The 18,806-nt window shown below is 39.3% G+C and overlaps 1 protein-coding gene and 2 long non-coding RNA genes across 3 annotated transcripts in view; all 3 read right to left on the reverse strand.

Annotated features, from left to right (window-relative positions):
- LOC311079156 (Fc receptor-like protein 5) overlaps positions 1–18,806 on the reverse strand; it is a 353,766-nt gene that overhangs the window by 90,087 nt on the left and 244,873 nt on the right. The gene's annotated exons all lie outside the window — the stretch shown is intronic.
- The window catches only part of LOC311079216, a 246,342-nt gene continuing 239,629 nt past the window's right edge, over positions 12,094–18,806 (reverse strand). Inside the window, exon 4 of the long non-coding RNA XR_014605363.1 lies at positions 12,094–12,195. This is a non-coding gene — a long non-coding RNA (uncharacterized lncRNA). The remainder of the gene's footprint in view (positions 12,196–18,806) is intronic.
- LOC311079219 lies at positions 13,249–13,845 on the reverse strand. The gene is made up of 2 exons (XR_014605367.1): positions 13,769–13,845; positions 13,249–13,305 (listed from the first exon to the last, which is right to left on the reverse strand). It is a non-coding gene; the product is annotated as an uncharacterized lncRNA (long non-coding RNA).

Raw genomic sequence — 18,806 nt, forward strand, 5'->3', positions numbered from 1 at the left:
ACAGTCAATCGGCAGGAGCAGGGTTGGGCACCCCTGCGCTAGCTAAACTAGAGATTAGAAGACAAATTACAATCTTTCCTAAACATAAATAACCTGGTCATTTCTCTCTGCACTGTTGTCTGCTGCTGCTGAGCAGTTGTTTGAATCTGCCCTGTCTGTAGCTGGCTGTCTGATCTTATCTGATCACTTATCAATGTTATGAGATGACGAGTTGCTTCATCGATGATGGCGGACTGGAATAGTAATATACAACATTTTAGATTTTTAAACCATAACATTTTATCTGGTAGATCAATCTTTATATATTTTAGTTAGGTTACAGAAATTAATGTTTCCATTAAGGGGTTTAGCTTTGTAAGGTACTGTATCTGTTTTTTTTTTTTGTTTGGTTTTTTTTTTGGTTTTTTTGTCCAATAGAAATAACCTGGTACTTAAATCAATCTCAATACTATGTTGCCAATCAACATCAACAAAAGCCACCTTAACACTACAAAATGTGTAACCTACATCATTTATGATATGTATTGCTGATTAATAATTTATAAAATAAATAAAGAAAGAAAAAGACTGTGATAGTACATTCAGAATTCATTTAATAAACAACTCCAGCATTCTCTGTGGTGAGTAATGTTAATCATAATGCCTCCGTAAAACAAATGTTTCATTTCTAAGGCTATAAAAATGTTACTAAATGATCTATCAATGCATTTCCAGCAGATATTGAAATATTAAAGGGTCTCAATGAAATATGTGCGGCAAATCTAATTGTTTCAAAGGGATACTAATGACACATGATTTGGATATTTTTGTGTCTGGGAAAAACTTGGGATTAAATGGGTTAGTTAAGCTCAACAGAAAGTTCCTGATTGATTATAACAGTCAACGCTGCAATCCGCGATAAAGAAAATCTATTGCAGATGACACTTTTCATTAATTTCACATTACTTAATTCGTGACAGCAATAACGTTAGACATAGCATATTTTACTGGGGCATTTTGCCCCCTTATCTTAGATCCCCCTTATCTTAGAACATATTGCACGAGACAATATGTTAATTATCAGATGTAAAATATTATTTTTGCCTTTTGAAATCGTCTTTTAAATCTATTTGGCTCAAAAATCTCACTTTCAATGGGCATGGCACCTGTAGTGTAACAAATGTGGTTGACAGTCTAGGTCATTTAACCTAACGTTATATGTAAAATAATCCAACCGCCCTCTTCCCAGACATTTCTAAGATACATTTGACATATTTAACATCAAAACAAATAAAACTGTTTACCTGAGATCGTCGATTCGGTGGATCCATCTTGGCTCGTCTCAAGTTGATCCATGTGCGGTTCAATATCAACCAATAAGAATCCATGTACGATATCACGTTTTCATTGGTCAGTCGTTGAAGCCTATTCTGATTGGTTGTTGCCGTTTTGACAGCGTTTATGCCAAGAGCAAAGAGAAAGAAATCTAAGAGAAGAGTACTAGTAGCGAAGAGGAGAGATTCGCGATTGCACTGAACACGTTTTAAGTGCAGGCATATTCTCCGAGCGAGCCCAGAGAAAATTCTTACAAGAGCAGTGTGTATCTGAGAGCGAGCAGAGAGTTTCGCGCAGGGCACATTATATTCCGCGCGCGAGCAGAGAGATTCGCGCTCGCGCATTTATATTCTGTGCGCGAGCAGCGAGATTTGCGCTCGCGCATTTAAATTCCACGCGCAAGCAGAGAGATTCGCGCTCGCGCATTATATTAATGTACTTTCGCGCTACAATAATGCGCTCTCGACATTTGACAGGATAATAACGCCATAAATATGTATTTAGTTTTGGTTTCATTTCGGGGAAATCGTTTTAAAGGCAGGGTAGGTAGGATTTTATAAAACAAAAAATCCAAATTTGTTTAAACTTTCTATATATATCAATACATAATTAAAATGTAAGTACTCTGAAAAAAAGAGTATAAAAATCAAGTGACTCTAGACCGTTTAATCTGCATTTAACACAGCTCATTATTTCCATTCGGGACGAAACAAAGGATTGGCTTAGGCGACTGTCACTCTCTCGCAACCATGGCAACCACCCTTTTGCCACGGGATCTGCCCACTTGCGCGCGCACGTTTGATTTGAGGAATTCAAGAGGCATGGAACCTGGGAATAGCAAAACAATGGCAGAGAAAAAGCAATCAAAATTCACATTACCAGCATGCAGTTAGTGAAGGCAAACAAGGCAAAAAAAGAAGACAGAACAAGAAAAGGTAATGAACAAAAAGTCTTTGGATAAACAAAGAAATAAAACGTGTGTCAATATCGGCGTGGCTTTCCAGCGACCACCCCGTCCTCGGCCTCTACTTCCTCGGACCCTAGTTGCACGCCACGGCCTCTTGCACGACCTCCTCTGCTTCGCCCTAAAATTATTTTTATTTTACAAAAGGACATTTTACAAACCTACGTTTTGCGCATGTGCTCCTGCACGCACTTTTCCAGTCACAACACAGCAATCAAAGGAGGACGCGCTGAAAACTGTAATGCTGTTCTCTTTCTTCATAACTCGTACTGAGAAGGTTTGAGTTGCAAAGGAATTTGTGACTGTTTCACCTGTTCAACCACATCAAAGTTTCGTAATTAGTAAGTGTTGGAAAAATTCACTCTTACTAGAATGATTATTGACTTTTGTGTATTTCAGTTAAAGCTGTCTCTAATGTGAATTTCTTCTTTGGGTTTTGATGGTGTGACCACGGGGGGGAGCTCTGGGCATATTTTTGTATTCTGTTAGCTAGCATTGAAGAAGAGCTGTATATGTTTGTCTGAACACGCAGTAAAGGAGGACGCACTTTTTGTTCTGTGCGTTTGATTGAAAAATGTACTCTGAGTCTTTATTAAAAACCAACAGGTTATGGGCCCAGAACTAGAACGCTACAGTGACGCTGCTGAAAGGCTTATTGAAGATATTGACCGACTGTGAGTAAAAATGAGCTCGGATTCCAAGACGGTGACAATTGTTGCATTAAATGGAGCAAACTATCCACGTGGAAAGTGCAATGTCGGATGGCATTGATGAGAGATGGACTATGGGATTTGGTAAATGGTACAGAGACTGCTTCACGATCTGATCCAAGTAAGTTAGCAGTTTGTGTGGCTAAAAGTGATCGTGCGCTGGCTACCATTGTACTGTCAATAGAACCGTCTTTGCTCTATTTGATTGGAGAGCCGGAAGATCCTACTGTCGTGTGGAAAAAATTGTTGAATCAGTTTCAGAAGAAAACTTGGGCGAATAAGCTAGCACTGAGGCGTAAACTGTACTCGTTAAAATTGAAAGATGGAGACTCAGTTCAAGAGCACATTAAGGTGTTGACTGAAACGTTTGATGCACTGTCAATTGTGGGAGATCATATCGACGAGGAAGATCGTGTGGTGCATCTGCTTGCCAGTTTACCCGACTCGTTCAACGTGTTAGTCACTGCACTTGAAGCAAGTGTGGATGTACCTAGAATGGAGGTTGTCACGGAACGATTGTTGCATGAAGAACGTAAACTGAGAGAACGTGATGTTGAAAACACCAGTGATAATGTTAAAGCTCTGACTGGAAAACAGTTTGTGAGAGGAAAAGGCCCAAAGTGTCACTATTGCGGAAGGTATGGACATATCAAGCGTGACTGCAGAGAGTTCAACAAATATTTTGCAAGCGCAGACTTCCACAAAGAGAGTAAGAAGGTGGGTTATAAACACAAAGCAAACAAGGCACAAGTGAAAAAACAAGACAGTGATTCAGATAGTGAGAGTGTTGGACTAATGGTGAGTCATGCTGAGTCATGCACTATCATCAAGTTCTGATGAAAGAATGGATAGCTGGGTTGTAGATTCAGGAGCAACCTGTCACATGTGCAATGACAAGAAACAGTTTGTTCAGTTTAAAAGCCTGGAATCCTCACAAGAAGTAACACTTGGAGATGGTTACTCTGTTGAAGCATTAGGACGTGGAGTTGTGCGGCTGAAGATGACATTGTCTGATGGTAAGACAAAAGAATGCAAGTTGAATATGCAAGTTGAATGATGTTTTGTATGTACCACAATTGTCATACAACTTACTGAGTGTGTCCAAGGTAACTCAGTCTGGAAAAAAAGTCAAGTTCACAGAGAACAGATGCTGCATCACGGATGTTAATCAAAAACTGATTGCTACTGCAACAAAAAATGGCAGTCTCTATTATGTGAACTGTAGAGAAAGTGATCACTTGCATATAACAGAAAATGTGAATTTGCATAAAGATACTAAGGAACAAACCTGGCACCGACGTTATGGTCATCTAGGTGTACAAAATCTGAAGAAGCTGTGTAATGAGTATTTAGTTGATGGCTTTGACTTTGATGTGTCAAAAGAAATAGACTTTTGTGATTCATGTGCTGAAGGAAAGCATCATCGCAGCAAGTTCAAAAGCAGTGATCGCAAAAGAACTGTTGAACCACTTGGCTTAGTACACAGTGATGTATGTGGGAAAATGAATGCAAAATCCTTGAGTGGAGCTGAATATTTTTTGACATTCATTGATGAGAATACTCACTATGTATGGGTGTATGTTCTGAAGCGGAAAAATGAAGTTTTTCAGAAGTTTCTAGAATGGAAGGCTATGACAGAAAAATCTACTGGAAGACAACTGAAAGTCTTACGCACAGATAATGGAGGAGAATACACCTCGTCTGAGTTTCAAAACTTCCTGAAAAAAGAAGGAGTTCGACATGAGCTCACAGTACCAAAGACTCCAGAGCAAAATGGAGTGGCTGAACGAATGAACAAAACACTGACGGAGGCAGTGAGATCAATGTTAGCGGATGCAAAGCTACCTCAGAAGTTCTGGGCGGAAGCACTGTCAACAGCTGTGTATCTGAGAAACAGAAGCCCAACAAAATCAGTGAAAGGGATGACTCCTTTTGAAGCCTGGACAGGTGCGAAACCAAAGGTTGATCATTTATGTGTATTCGGATGTACTGTATATGCTCACATACCCAAAGATGAACGGAAGAAACTAGATCCCAAAGCAAAGAAATGTATCCTTCTGGGCTATGGAACAGAAACGAAAGGATATCGGCTCTATGATACAAAGCTTACAAAGGTGTTCTACAGTCGAGACGTGCTATTCAATGAGTCTGATCATGAAGTTGAGAAGGAGCCTGCTGAAAATGAGGAAGACACTGTGAAACGATATGTGGAATTTGACTGCCAAGAATCTTACAGTGAGGGCTCAGCAGAAGAAGCAGAAGAAGAGATCCAAAGATCAACAAGAGTGAGAAAACCACCTGACTATTACGGAGAGTGGGCAACACTTACTAATAACCAAACAACTGAACCCAAAACTGTAAAAGATGTTTTCAGTAGTCCAGACAAGGAGAAATGGAAGGAAGCTATGAAGAAAGAAATGGAATCTCTGTATGCAAATAATGTGTGGGACCTGGTGGAACTGCCAAAAGATCGAAAAGCAGTGGGCAGTAAATGGGTGTTTAAAGTCAAAGTTGATGCTGATGGAACATTTGAGAGATACAAAGCACGTTTAGTAGTGACTATTTAGTCTATTTAGTAGCACGTTTTAGTAGTAGACTATGACGAAACATTTAGTCCAGTAGTCAGATTTGAGTCAATTAGAACAATACTTGCTCTAGCTGTACAGCATGGACTAAAACTACATCAGATGGATGTCAAGACAGCTTTCCTGAATGGAGAAATCTGGATTGGTCAGACAACATATATCAAAAATGTGTTGGAGAAATTCGGAATGGAAAATTCAAAGCCAGTAAGCACACCAGTAGACATGAACTCGAAGCTCGTCAAACTCTCTGATGACAAAGAAGGACTGGATCCGACACAATTTCAGTCTGCTGTTGGTAGTCTGCTTTATTTGTCAACAAGAACAAGACCAGACATTGCTTATGCTGTAAACAATGTTGCAAGATTCTGTGCTAAACCCACAAAGCATCATTGGATGGCTGTCAAACGAATCATGAGATACTTGAATAGCACTCTGAATCTAGGTCTGCTGTATAGCAGGGACAAGCCAAAGGAATGCATTGTATTTTCAGATGCAGATTGGGCTGGAGACCAAGATGATCGCAAATCTGTTTCAGGATACATGTTTCAAATCAGCGGAGCAGCTGTGAGTTGGAGAAGCAAGAAGGAGACATGCGTAGCTCTTTCCACTGCTGAAGCTGAGTACATGGCGTTGGCAAGCGCAGCTCAAGAAGCGGTTTGGATGCGACAACTGATGACAGGTCTAAAGGTAAATCAAACAGGACCGATGTTGATGTTTGAAGACAACCAGTCTGCTATCTGCATGGCAAAGAACCCTCAATTTCATGGACGTGCCAAACACATTGACATCAAGTACCACTTCATTCGAGAGCAAATTGTAAGTGGAGTTATAGACTTGAAATACTGCAACACTGAAGATATGGTTGCTGACATATTCACTAAAGGACTGAGTGAAGAAAAGTTCACGAAGCTGAGACAGATGGCTGGAGTTAAAACAGTTAATTGATCATTCTGTTTGCGAGAGAGAAGGAGTGTTGGAAAAATTCACTCTTACTATAATGATTATTGACTTTTGTGTATTTCAGTTAAAGCTGTCTCTAATGTGAATTTCTTCTTTGGGTTTTGATGGTGTGACCACTGGGGGGAGCTCTGGGCATATTTTTGTATTATGTTAGCTAGCATTGAAGAAGAGCTGTATACATTTGTCTGAACACACAGTAAAGGAGGACGCACTTTTTGTTCTGTGCGTTTGATTGAAAAATGTACTCTGAGTCTTTATTAAAAACCAACAGTAAGTCCGTGCTTTTTCTCTTTTTGTTCTTATGTGCTGAAGGGCCGTTGTGCCTTGGTGAAACGGTGTTTGTACGTGAAGAGCTCTTTTCCAAAACGCCATAAACCTAAAAAGCTGCCTCAAAGATCCAGCAAAAGTAATGATTATGAATATGTAAAATATTGCAATAAGACATTTTAATTGTTTATTAATTTCTGTGTTGGCTGCAAAGATGAAGTTGACGATAGACTCACGATCTTGGCAGTAGGCTAGTGAACGCACCAGAGAAATGCACATTTATTAGGCTACATAGTTTTATTTTGTTTTGGATGGTTTTGTTTAGAACCAGCTTTCTGTAAATATATTTCACATTTTTTAGGCCTGTGAGGCGAGGCTACTGTTCGGTTCATGATGATATAATCTCCAGTTCAAGCACCTTGTGTTGTGATTGATAGCCTATATTTATTTTTATGTATTTAATCCAGGAAATTGGTTAATGAAAAAAATATTAAAATGAAGATACAATTAATACAAAACGAAATTCGTTTTAAAGAAAGGCTTTGTGCTTTCTGTTTTGAGGTCTCTGAAAGTTTGAAAGTCTAAGTGCCGCTTTTCAGAGCGCTCGCGTCCATAATGGAGAACTGTCACGCAATATTGTTTTTTCCTCATAAATGCAAACACGAAAAATAAAAGACAAAAGACGTTTTTAAAAAGACAAACCATACATTTTTGAAAAAAAAAAAATATATATGGATTTATAGCGTTTTGGGGAAAGAATGGATGGATTTATACCATTTTGAAAATGTTTTTTTTTTTTTACTTTGAATTGATCATCAACGATATTGTTGTTTGATTTAATAATCACTGTTGCAAGAAGTGCCTAGTTAAGTTTTTTTTTTTTTTGTAAGTGGAAAAAGTAGGGGCTGCCAAAGATTCTGTTTAGTTAGCTCCTTTGTTTTTTTCTATAGCCTACAATAATATAGATCAAATGCAGCAAGTCAAAAGACCAACTGGACCTTCTTTGCCAGTTTGCACACATTTCTTTGAAGGATGGCAAAAATATCGCCTGAATATCGATATCTAGATATTGGAAAAAAATATCGAGATATTCATTTTTGTCAATATCTCCCACCCCTACATGCAGAACACCATACTGTATATGTTATGAATCTTACACGAAATTCATCTTCATCACAATGTAACTGATGGTAATGTAAAAAAGTGTATCAATGCAACCTGTTTTTAGCTTATATAACTAGCTCGTTAGCGAATCAAAAAATATATATTTTAAATTTAAACTTTACCAATATCAATATGTTAGGTTGATAGTGAGTACTAAAATACATCTTATTTGTTTATATTCATAAGCAATTAGCATTAGATTTTTTTATTACATGTGATTCTGACATGATGTCACTACATGCACTGTGCTCCTTCCTCTCCGCTCGTCTTATAATGCGTGTTCAGTTCAGCGGTCGGAGTCGCGCGTTCATGTGTTTTGGGGGCGTGGCTTTGTAAGGAGCCCAGAAGGGAGGGGGTGGAGTGAATGGAAATAATGAGCTGTCTTTAAAACAGTCGTGAGAGGTCTACAGACACTCGATTTGTATACTTTCTTTTTCAGAGTACTTACATTTTAATTATGTATTGATGTATAAATAAAGTTTAAACAAATTTGGAAAATAAGTTTTTTAGACAAATCCTACCTACCCTACCTTTAATGTCGGTGCGTCACACTCGCAACTTCAATCCAGTGTATTGAAAACGGTACAATAATGTCCCACACACATTAATTCACACTATTCCACAAGCCTTAACCTACCTTATTTCAGTTCTGGTCGAAGCGTGCGTGTGTGTGTGTGTGTGTGTGTGTGTGTGTGTGTGTGTGTGTGTGTGTGTGTGTGTGTCCGGAGAACAGGAGAAGCTCGATACACCAGCTCGATCTCCACGCGCTGAAAGGAGCTCTGTGCTTTACTGCGCGATTATAAAAAAATATATAGCCTAATTTCACTTCGTATGCACGGAACCAAACTATCCAGTTTAGTTTTAAGCAATGTTCATTACACAAATAAAAGATAAACAATGTGTAAATCTTAAACTAAGATCAGAAATTAAGTTATTAACAAAAAACAGCAAATGATCAGCGCTCCTCCCTTCTTCTTTCTCTTCTCTTCCTGCTCTATCTCTTTACATCCCGCCCAAAACAGGCTGAACAGACTAACCCGTATAACAGGACAACAATACAGTTTCAGAATGCATAAATATTGACTTCGTAAGTGTATTTAAATGTATTTAACCAAATTATTGATGGCATACATTTTTTTCTTTCTTTTTTTTTTTTTAACTGTTATGCGTAGTTAAAGGTAGGGTAGGTAGGATTTTTCTAAAAAAAAAAAAAAAAAAAAACATTCCAAATTTGTTTAAACTGTCTTTATATACCAATACATAATTAAAATATAAGTACTCTGAAAACAAATTGAGTGTCTGTAGACCTCTCACGATGTTGTAAACAGCTAATTATTTCCATTCACTCCACCCCCTCCCTTCTGGGCTCCTTCCAAAGCCACGCCCCCAAAACACATGAACGCGGGACGCCAAATGCTCAGGCTCAGGATGAAGCATTTATTTTCCTGAGAGGAGTGCAGAGGAAGGGCAGTGCATGCAGTGACATCATGTCAGAATCACATGTAATAAAATACCTAACTTTATCACTATAAATATAAACAAATAAGATGGCTTTTAGTACTCACTATCAAGCTAGCATATCGATACTGGTACAGTTTGATTCGGTAACGAGCTATATTTAGGCTATAGGTAACAAGCTATATTCATAAGGCAAAGCTAAAAACAGGTTGCATTGATACACGTTTTTCCATTACCATCAGTTACACTGTGATGAAGGTGAATTTCGTGTAAGATTCATAACATATACGGTGTTTTGCATGTAAGAGTTTACATGATGAAAACATCGTTGACTCTGATGAGGACTAACGTTACACTCCGGTGACAAGTACCGCATCGTCGGTTCGAGGAAAGGTCCGGGGTCGAGGGCGAAGCAGAGGAGGTCGTTCAAGAGTGCGGGCAACCAGGGTCCGAGGAAGTAGTTTTTGCCTTGTTTGCCTTCGCTGACTGCATGCAGGTGCTTTGAATTTTGAATGCTCTCTCTTTTTCAGAGCACTTACATTTTAATTATGTATTGGTATATAAAGACAGTTTAAACAAATTTAAAAAAAAAGTTTTTTATAAAAATCCAACCTACCCTACCTTTAATTAAGTTAATAAGGAAACCCCTGTCTGTGTTATGGGGAACATTTACACTGTTCAATACAAGAGTGAACAGCTATACATGTTTGAATATGTTTTTAAGACACAATATGTGTATAGGCCTACATACAGAGATTGACAAAGAATGTAAAATGGCAGAAACAGCTAAAGATCCAAATGATTTGTTACAATTTATATGACATTTTGTTTTATATGATGTCAGCAGCTATATATAAAGGTAGGAAAATCTTTTAATAAAACCCCTTTGACAATACAGTTTAGAGGAATCACCTTTAACTCATAAAGAAACATATTGATATGTATACATATTTTGTGTCAAGTTTTTTCTTCTGTTATTCAAAAGCTGTTTTAAGCAACAGTGAAGTGCAGCTTTCTAGTCTGCTGATGCTAGATAAATTAAGATTTGTTCAATATATTACTAAACTTAAAGCATTTGCAACAATAATGAGCAATTTAATAGTTTAATTTTGAAGCACTAAGGTATTTAAAATGAGAGAATTGTCCTCTATAAAACAAAACTTAGTGAACTAATGTAGGGACTAGTGAATGAGGGTATAGGGTGTGATTTGGAATACATTTTTTTTACAGCAAGGGTTAACAGTGTGATTAATAACATGCGTTGATGAGAATTACCACATTAGCTACCAGACAAAAGTGCACTTATTATCAGTGTATTTACATAACTCCTTTGTAATGACTTTTATTTTTGCAGATATATTATCAAATCCCTTCAAATCTGAAAAAAAAAAAAAGATTCATAAGATACATCATATGTGGTATATAGATATTCTTAGTGAGATATTCTTTCTGTGACTTGAGCCTGCAGAAAAGTGGAGATAGAGGGTATGACCGATGATAAGCGAGGAGGGTTTGGGCAAGGCCGTGTCTTTTCCTCATTCTTTGAGATCTTCTCTCCAGATTAGAGAGTTTTAGTGTTTTGTTGCATGACATCTGTTTTGTGAGAGTTTCTGAACTTTGGTTTCATGGGGAGATAGACCGGCCTTCATGGGGAGATAGACACTCATATAGCTGATTTATTCATATTTATTTTATTTTATTAAGCAAGAGAAAATAATGAAATAATGAGTAGTAACTGAAATAACTGACTGAACTATAGTTCCCCTTCAGGGACTACCGCTGCGTGTAATCGCAGTGGGAACGCCTCCAGCGTAGTGCGTCTGAAGCATGAATGAAATCAGTCCAATGGCGAGACGGTACGTAGTAGGCAGGTGACGTCATCGACCAGGAAACTATAAAGCACCCCTGAATCACAAGCGAGACAGCTTCTGTTACTTCAGCAGCGCTCTGTGTGAATCTATGTCCCTGGTGTTTTTTTTTTCTGTCTTAGAATTTGCTAGGCAGGAGTTTTCACCCATATATATCAAAAAAAAAAAAAAACTTTGTAATGGCGAGCGAACAGCATTTCAATAGGGTGTTCATCCCTACCTATCTACAAATCACGGGTGGGGATACAAATATTGTGTGCTGTTCGTTTGGGAGCGCAGCACGCTCAATCAGCCCTCGAGGGGACTGAATAAGCATTGTTGTGAGAACGCTGTGCTCCCGCCGGTCGTTCTTTGAGGAGGGCGCCTCGGCTCGCGTTCCTCGCGGCTCGCGTTCCGCTTCTGTCGAGGCAGAGCGGCGGCTCGAGTCACGAGGTTCGCAAATGGATCTGGCAGAGGGTTTTTAGAGACGGGCTTCGCCTTTTCTCTGCCTTCACCTGCCAGGTCCAGTGTCTCATCTCGGGGCGGAAGCACGCTTTGCGGTTACTTCCACCCCGAATGAGGCATCGGTACTGCAATTATCCAGTTCTGAGGAGCTGAATGTTGTAGTTATTGAAATAGACTCGCCACTTCAATGTGTAGAAAAACACACGCACAATAATGAAGTTTTAGAAAACAAACTGTTGAGTCTTAACGCCGCTCCATGCATTTGGGAAAAAAGCTAGTCATAGATTAATATCAATGAATACACAAAAAATAGTATAATACATAAGCAACATGAATAATCAACTATGTATATACAATAGGCTACACAAGAAAAGACATTTCAACAAAATGCATGGAAACACATGTTCCATGTAATAAATCAATGTAAATTTTTAAATAAAAAATGTCCATCTTCACTTAACCTTAAAACATTTGTGTTTCAGTCTGATGGTTTTGATTTGACCAACAGAAAGCTGTGTGAAAGTGACTCCTGCGTTCGCTACACTGCTGACAATGGTCAATGGACCTTTTTGCCTGTGTAATTTCACGAAATTCACAAATGTGACCACACCTTTACTCGCTGCAACATAAAATGCAATCAATAATAAAATCTTCACAAGGGACATGTGAGGTACTTAACGAGTTAGAAAAGTGAAAAGGTGCATCAGCTTCGTTTTCCGTTTGTTTTTGCTCTTTTCTGGTGGATGGTCCAGGAGGCACTTCAACGATTTTCAGGTCTACAGGAGGATTTTTATTCTTGTTGAAACTTGTATTTCAGCTTACCGAGATCCCTGCAAAGAACAAAATTTACTGTTAGTAATGTTATTTAAGTGATAGTTGTGAACTTAAAATAATTTCCTCAGCCTTGTGACATTTTAAACCTGTTTGACTTTCTGTCTGTGGAACCCAAAAGCAGATCTCAGGCATAATGCAACCACTGTCACCATTCGCTTTCACTGCATGAAACAAGCAGAAAAAAAAAAAAATGTGCAAATCATTCATTAAACCATTCTTACGTACACTTGTCTAGTTCAATTCAATGCAACAATTTATGTAAAATTTGATAAATATTCTGTTAAGCTCCAAAAATGTTCCAGAAAAGATCGTAAAAATATGAAAAAAAAAAGAGTCCACAACTCGTGCTATGATTTGTGTTGCAAGTTTTCTGAAGCCATATAATAGGCTAGCTTTTTTTATCTAAAAAGACTAAACTTGAAGTTATAATTCAGTTCAAATGTCTTATATTCAAATGCAAATGATTAAGGTATAGCCTATAAAAAATGCATAGCATTACTGGCTCCAAACCGGTGATATTATTTTTCTGAGTAACATGAATGAGATTTGAGAGCATGAGGGAAGATTTTCAGAGAATAACTGATTAAAAAATACAAGTAGACTACACAGTCAAACAATACAATTTCACACAGAGAAAGTAAATAGTAATAAAGTACTTGCATGTGGTGCAGGTAACTTACTGTAATTCAATGTTGCCTCTGAAATGTTCAGATTATTTTAGAAATGTACTGGTTCTTCTGGGGAAACAAAAGAACAAAGCTGATTATTCACAACATAATATTTATTGGCCAGTAAATGGCTTTAAAATGGTATTTGAGAGAATGAGGGCACCTGTAATAAGTAAACAAAAAAAGACCAAACATTATATTAACCACTTGTGTTATTCATAACAAACGCCAATGACGACAGCAGGAATCAGCTAAATTAGTTATATCAGCAATTTGAAGACACAGTTGTTCACAATACATTGAACTGAATGGCTAAAACAATTTAAGAAAATAAGTCAATGATTTCCATATGTTCATTAGATTAGTTAGCATCGCGGCTAACCTTCATACTCATACCACATACTGTGCAATAAACGAGTGGTTAACACTGTAAAAACGTAGTAATGTATAATACATTTAGTTTATATATGTTTGTGTTTGAATATAGTGAGTAGACTGTATTTATATTTCTTGTTTGGCGAGTTTTACAAACCTTGTAACGGAGACGGAGAGCCGAACAAACGGCGGAAGCTTTGATGAGAGGAGCCGTTACTTTCAAACCCGATGACGTCGATCAGCTGAGCTTTGATGCGCGCGAGCAGCGCGTCCATCACTGAAGCGACGACAGCAGAGGAATAGCAGCAGTTTCGTGACAGAATAAAACTTTTCTCCCCCTGCTTCTTCTTCTTCATATTATTAATAGTATTGTTATTTAGTGTTGTTGTTTAACCTACTAAATAAATGTAAGCTACCCAGGTGAAAAAGACATAGGCTACTGTTAAAAGTATTAAAAATGCATTAAAGTATATTTGTATTGTAGGCCTAATAAAAACACACTCAAGTAGGCTACATTTTTAATACATTTAATAGTACGTCTTTTTCACATGTATACTGAATCAAACTTAAGTAGCCTATAATAATAATAATAGGATAATAATAATCTTATTCTGGCCTCACTGAACCATTGGGTTCCTCCAGACGCTGGCTTTAACATGAGAGATCTTCCAGGAACCACTTAAATGTTAAAAGATCTTCCAATAACCCTTTTATCGCATTCAAGTTCCTCTATTTCCCCCCAAAGCACTTCGAGGTCTCATGGTAATGAAAAGGTGACTCCAGAACCTCTGAACTAAATACAAAGTGCTTAAAGGATCCCATAAGTTCCAGCAACAACCTCAAAGATTGGCAATGCTCCTCCAGTAACACTACTATAGGAGAAAGAGCTTTAAGGCACTTAAATTACATTTTGAAGTTCCTTGAGAATCCAACAGGATATTTGAGGCTCCTTTAGTTTTTACAGTGTAGAGTGAAAGTTTATCATTTGCATGTTTTTAAGTCCTGTCAGTTTAAACATCAAGCGCAAGAAGACTGGAACTTGCGAGCTGTTTTCTGTGTGTGCGAAAATTAGCAGAAATTCTAGGCTGATTTGGCTGTTGCTACTGGAATGGTGGGTCCATTAAAACTCATTCAGTCATCAAGTACTTTTCCCAGTTTATTTGTGGTGACATATAGGAGTAGACATTTCACAGATGGCAGTGATGGTAATTGTTGGTTTCTAAAACCCATGAACAAAACAATAGTAATAGACGTAATAGTACGTCTTTTTCACATGTATACTGAATCAAACTTAAGTAGCCTATAATAATCTTATTCTGGCCTCACTGAACCATTGGGTTCCTCCAGATTCTGAACATTGACTCTCAGTCTTAATTCACCTTTTTTTCACGTTTTCTCAATAAAATTAATAAAAATATAGAATATAATAGCATATTTCTAATAGTTAGCGAAGCATTAAAGAACTATATCAACTGTTAAATAACATCTTGGAGATTAAAATAATATCAGATTTGTCTTATTTTAAATAAACACAAAAAAATAGAGATGAAAGATTAACTTAAGTAAATTTACTTTTGCTATGGTTTAATAAATGTCTATGGATATCTTCCAAAAAAAAATAATTTTGGCGGATTTTTTTTTTTTTATATATAGTGTTGATATGTCAACTAGTAAATAAACAAAGTTCCGTCATCCAGGCATGTGCGGAAGTATTTAAAACAAACAAGTTGCAATACACCCCACGTTAGGTTGTGCCCCGCACTCCCCTACAACTGTCACTCATTGAGTAGCTATACTATTTGTTCAGATACTTTGCTCAAAACTTTAGTAGGGAGGTTAAGCCCAAAAAATAGGCCTTTACTTCAAGTCATGATGCAAAGGTCCCCTTTGGTATGGAAGTACCTTAGGGTCATACAAATACATTTATCCTAAGACACAAGTGAGATCACACTTTGTATCAGAAATAAACAGGTCTTTTCAAAAATGGCCGCCAATGTGCCGAACATACTCTAGAGCCCATATTTTTGCTTCTGTTATCGCTATAATGACAAATTTGGTGTCAGAGTGTACATTTTTGGGGTCAAGGAATCCAATAAAATTGGTTTCAAGTTTAAAAAAACAAAAATGTTCCACATACCATGACAATTGGTGGTAAATATGCACATTTCACATAAAAATTGTGTCATCAGAGTGACTTTACTTATCTTTTCCTTCAAAAACTTTAATTTTGTATTGAAGCAGTGCAGCTACTTCTGTACATTACATTTGTCCTAAGTAGCATGAGATTTCGACCAGTCAGGAGTAGCCTATAGCAAATCAGTTCCTGCAACAACACATCCCGTCTGCACCAGGAGCTGTGACAGCTGTTGAAGGTCAGAGGTGACAGGTTAACACTTTAAGGTTCGTATGACTTTATCATTAAATAGAAAAATGTGTTAGATAACTAATAACTAGCTAGTAACTAGTTAGCTTCATTATAACTAGGTCGCTAGTAACTAGTTAGCTTCATCATAACTAGCTAGTGACTAGTTAGCGTCATTTTTGTTGAAGCAAGCACATAGCCTACATGTTGCTAGCTAGTTAGTTAGCTTCATTATTTGATAGATTTTTACTTTTACGAATGCTTGTTAATGCTCATATTATCTATCTTATGATGTTAAAGCAACTTTATTTCTTTTTTCAGATTAGCCATAATGGAATGCCGTGACTGGAGTTTATGCTTCCTATGTCAGTCCACCCTAAAGATTGAAAAAACATTAGATCCCTCTTCATCATTCAAACTGAGAAACAATCCTGAAAGATTGAAATCATGTTACAAAGAAGCTTTAGATAACATCCAGGAGCTGAAGGCTCCTGAATTAGGTGATCTAAGGGATCTGCCTGAGTTTATAGTGGACATTAGTGGTGGTAGTCAGGATGTAGTTCAGCTGATGATTCAAAATCCTATGGTGTGGCACAAAAGCTGCAGAAATGTGATTGATAAACAAAAAGTTGAGAGAGCAAGAAAAAGAAAAAAGCATGAAGAGTCTGTGAGCCCAGTAAAAACACAGCGCATGAGTGACAAGTCCACCACACTCGCTTTACCCACACCCTCAACATCATCATGTGAACCATTCGATAAACCGTGTCTCTTCTGTGGTGAAGTGGGCAAAAAAAAGGAACTGAGGAGGGCTGCCACCCTTGGCTTGGATAGAAAAGTGAAAGAATGTGCTCAGGTGGTGGGTGACAGGCATCTATTGGCTGAACTAGCTGCTGGTAAGATGGTTGCTATTAATGCTGTTTATCATCGTGCATGCCTGACTAGGCTCTACGGAGGGGGCCCTTGTTCCCATGAGAGAACAGGGCGTGCGCATCTATTTCGACGACTGGCTCATATTAGCACACTCTCGAGATCAGTTATGCGAACACAGGGACCTCGTGCTCAGGCAACTCAGCCAGTTGGGTCTTCTGGTCAACTGGGAGAAGAGCAAACTCGCCCCCATGCAGAGGATCTCTTTTCTCGGTATGGAATTGGATTCGGTCGCACAGACAGCGCACCTCACAGAGCAACGCGCTCAGTCGGTGCTGAACTGCTTGAAGTCAAGTCAAGTCAAGTCATCTTCATTTATATAGCGCTTTTAAAAATGTAGATTGTTTCAAAGCAGCTTTACAGAGATAAGCGTATAATTTAAGGTAACAGAGATTGTTTTGGCTTTATAGCGGTTCTTTAATAAAGTTATTTTCCATCTAAAGTTAGTTTTGATTGATTCGCTTCCGTCGCAACGATCATTTGTTATTAAATTAGGGGCCGCTAAGACGACACCATTCTCTCTACACAGAATTTAAACGCGAACCTGTGAGAAACCACCTTTGAACACCTTCAAAGGCAGGACGGTGGTCCCACTGAAATTCTTTCAGAGGCTCCTGGGGCATATGGCAGCGGCAGCAGCGGTAACTCCGCTCGGGCTGCTCCATATGAGGTCGCTTCAGCACTGGCTTCATGGCCGAGTCCCGAGATGGGTGTGGCATCATGGCACTCACTGGGTGACAATCACACCGGCGTGCCGCCAGACCTTCAGCCCATGGTCAGACCCCTCATTCCTGCGGCCAGGAGTCTCCTTGGAACAGGTTTCCAGGCATGCTGTGGTGTTCACAGATGCCTCTGCCACCGGCTGGGGTGCCACGTACAACGGGCATGCAGTGTCAGGGGTGTGGACGGGCCCTCAACTGCATTGGCACATCAACTGCCTCGAGTTGCTAGCAGTATGTCTCGCTCTGAGCCACTTAAAGAGGCCGCTACAGGGCAGAGATGTGCAGGTCTGTACGGACAAGACTGCAACCGTTGCGTACATCAACCGACAAGGTGGTCTACGCTCCCGTTGCATGTTACAACTCGCCCGCCATCTCCTCCTCTGGAGTCAGAAGCATCCGAGGTCACTTCGAGCCATGTATGTCCCCGGTGTGCTCAACCGTGTGGGCAACAAGCTATCATGAGCTGTGTTCCCGGGAGAATGGTGACTCCACCCCCCAGGCAGTTCAGCTGATCTGGAGAGAGTTCGGGGAGGCTCAGGTGGAGGCTCAGACCTGTTTGCTTCCTCAGAGACCTCCCACTACCAGCTGTTTTACTCCCTGACTGAGGGAACACTCAGCACGGATGCACTGGCACACAGCTGGCCCCGGGGCCTCCTCAAATATGCGTTCCCTCCAGTGAGCCTACTTGCACAGACCCTGTGCAAAATCAGGGAGGACGAGGAGCAGGTCCTTCTGGTGGCCCCCTATTGCCCAACCCGGACCTGGTTCCCTGAACTTATGCTCCTTGTGACAGTCCCTCCCTGGCCCATTTCTCTGAGGGAGGACTTTCTGACTCAGAGACGGGGCACCCTATGGCACTCGCGTCCGGACCTATGGAAACTTCATCTCTGGTTCTAGGTGACTTACCCCCTGAGGTACTTAACACCATCACTTCTGCAAGGGCGCCGTCCACGAGATGTGTGCCTTGAAGTGGAACCTGTTCGTCGAGTGGTTTTCTTCTCGCCGAGAGAACCCCCGAAGATGTTCGATAGGGTCCGTGCTTTCCTTCTTGCAGCAAGGGTTGGAGCGAAGGCTGTCTCCCTCCACCCTCAAAGTACATGCTGCCGCTATTTCAGCTTATAACGACCACATAGATGGCAAATCAGTTGGAAAGCACGACCTGTTTGTCAGGTTCCTTAGGGGGG

This window comes from Abramis brama, assembly GCF_963993115.1.
Source record: "Abramis brama genome assembly, chromosome: 3".
Classification (NCBI taxonomy): Eukaryota; Metazoa; Chordata; class Actinopteri; order Cypriniformes; family Leuciscidae; genus Abramis; species Abramis brama.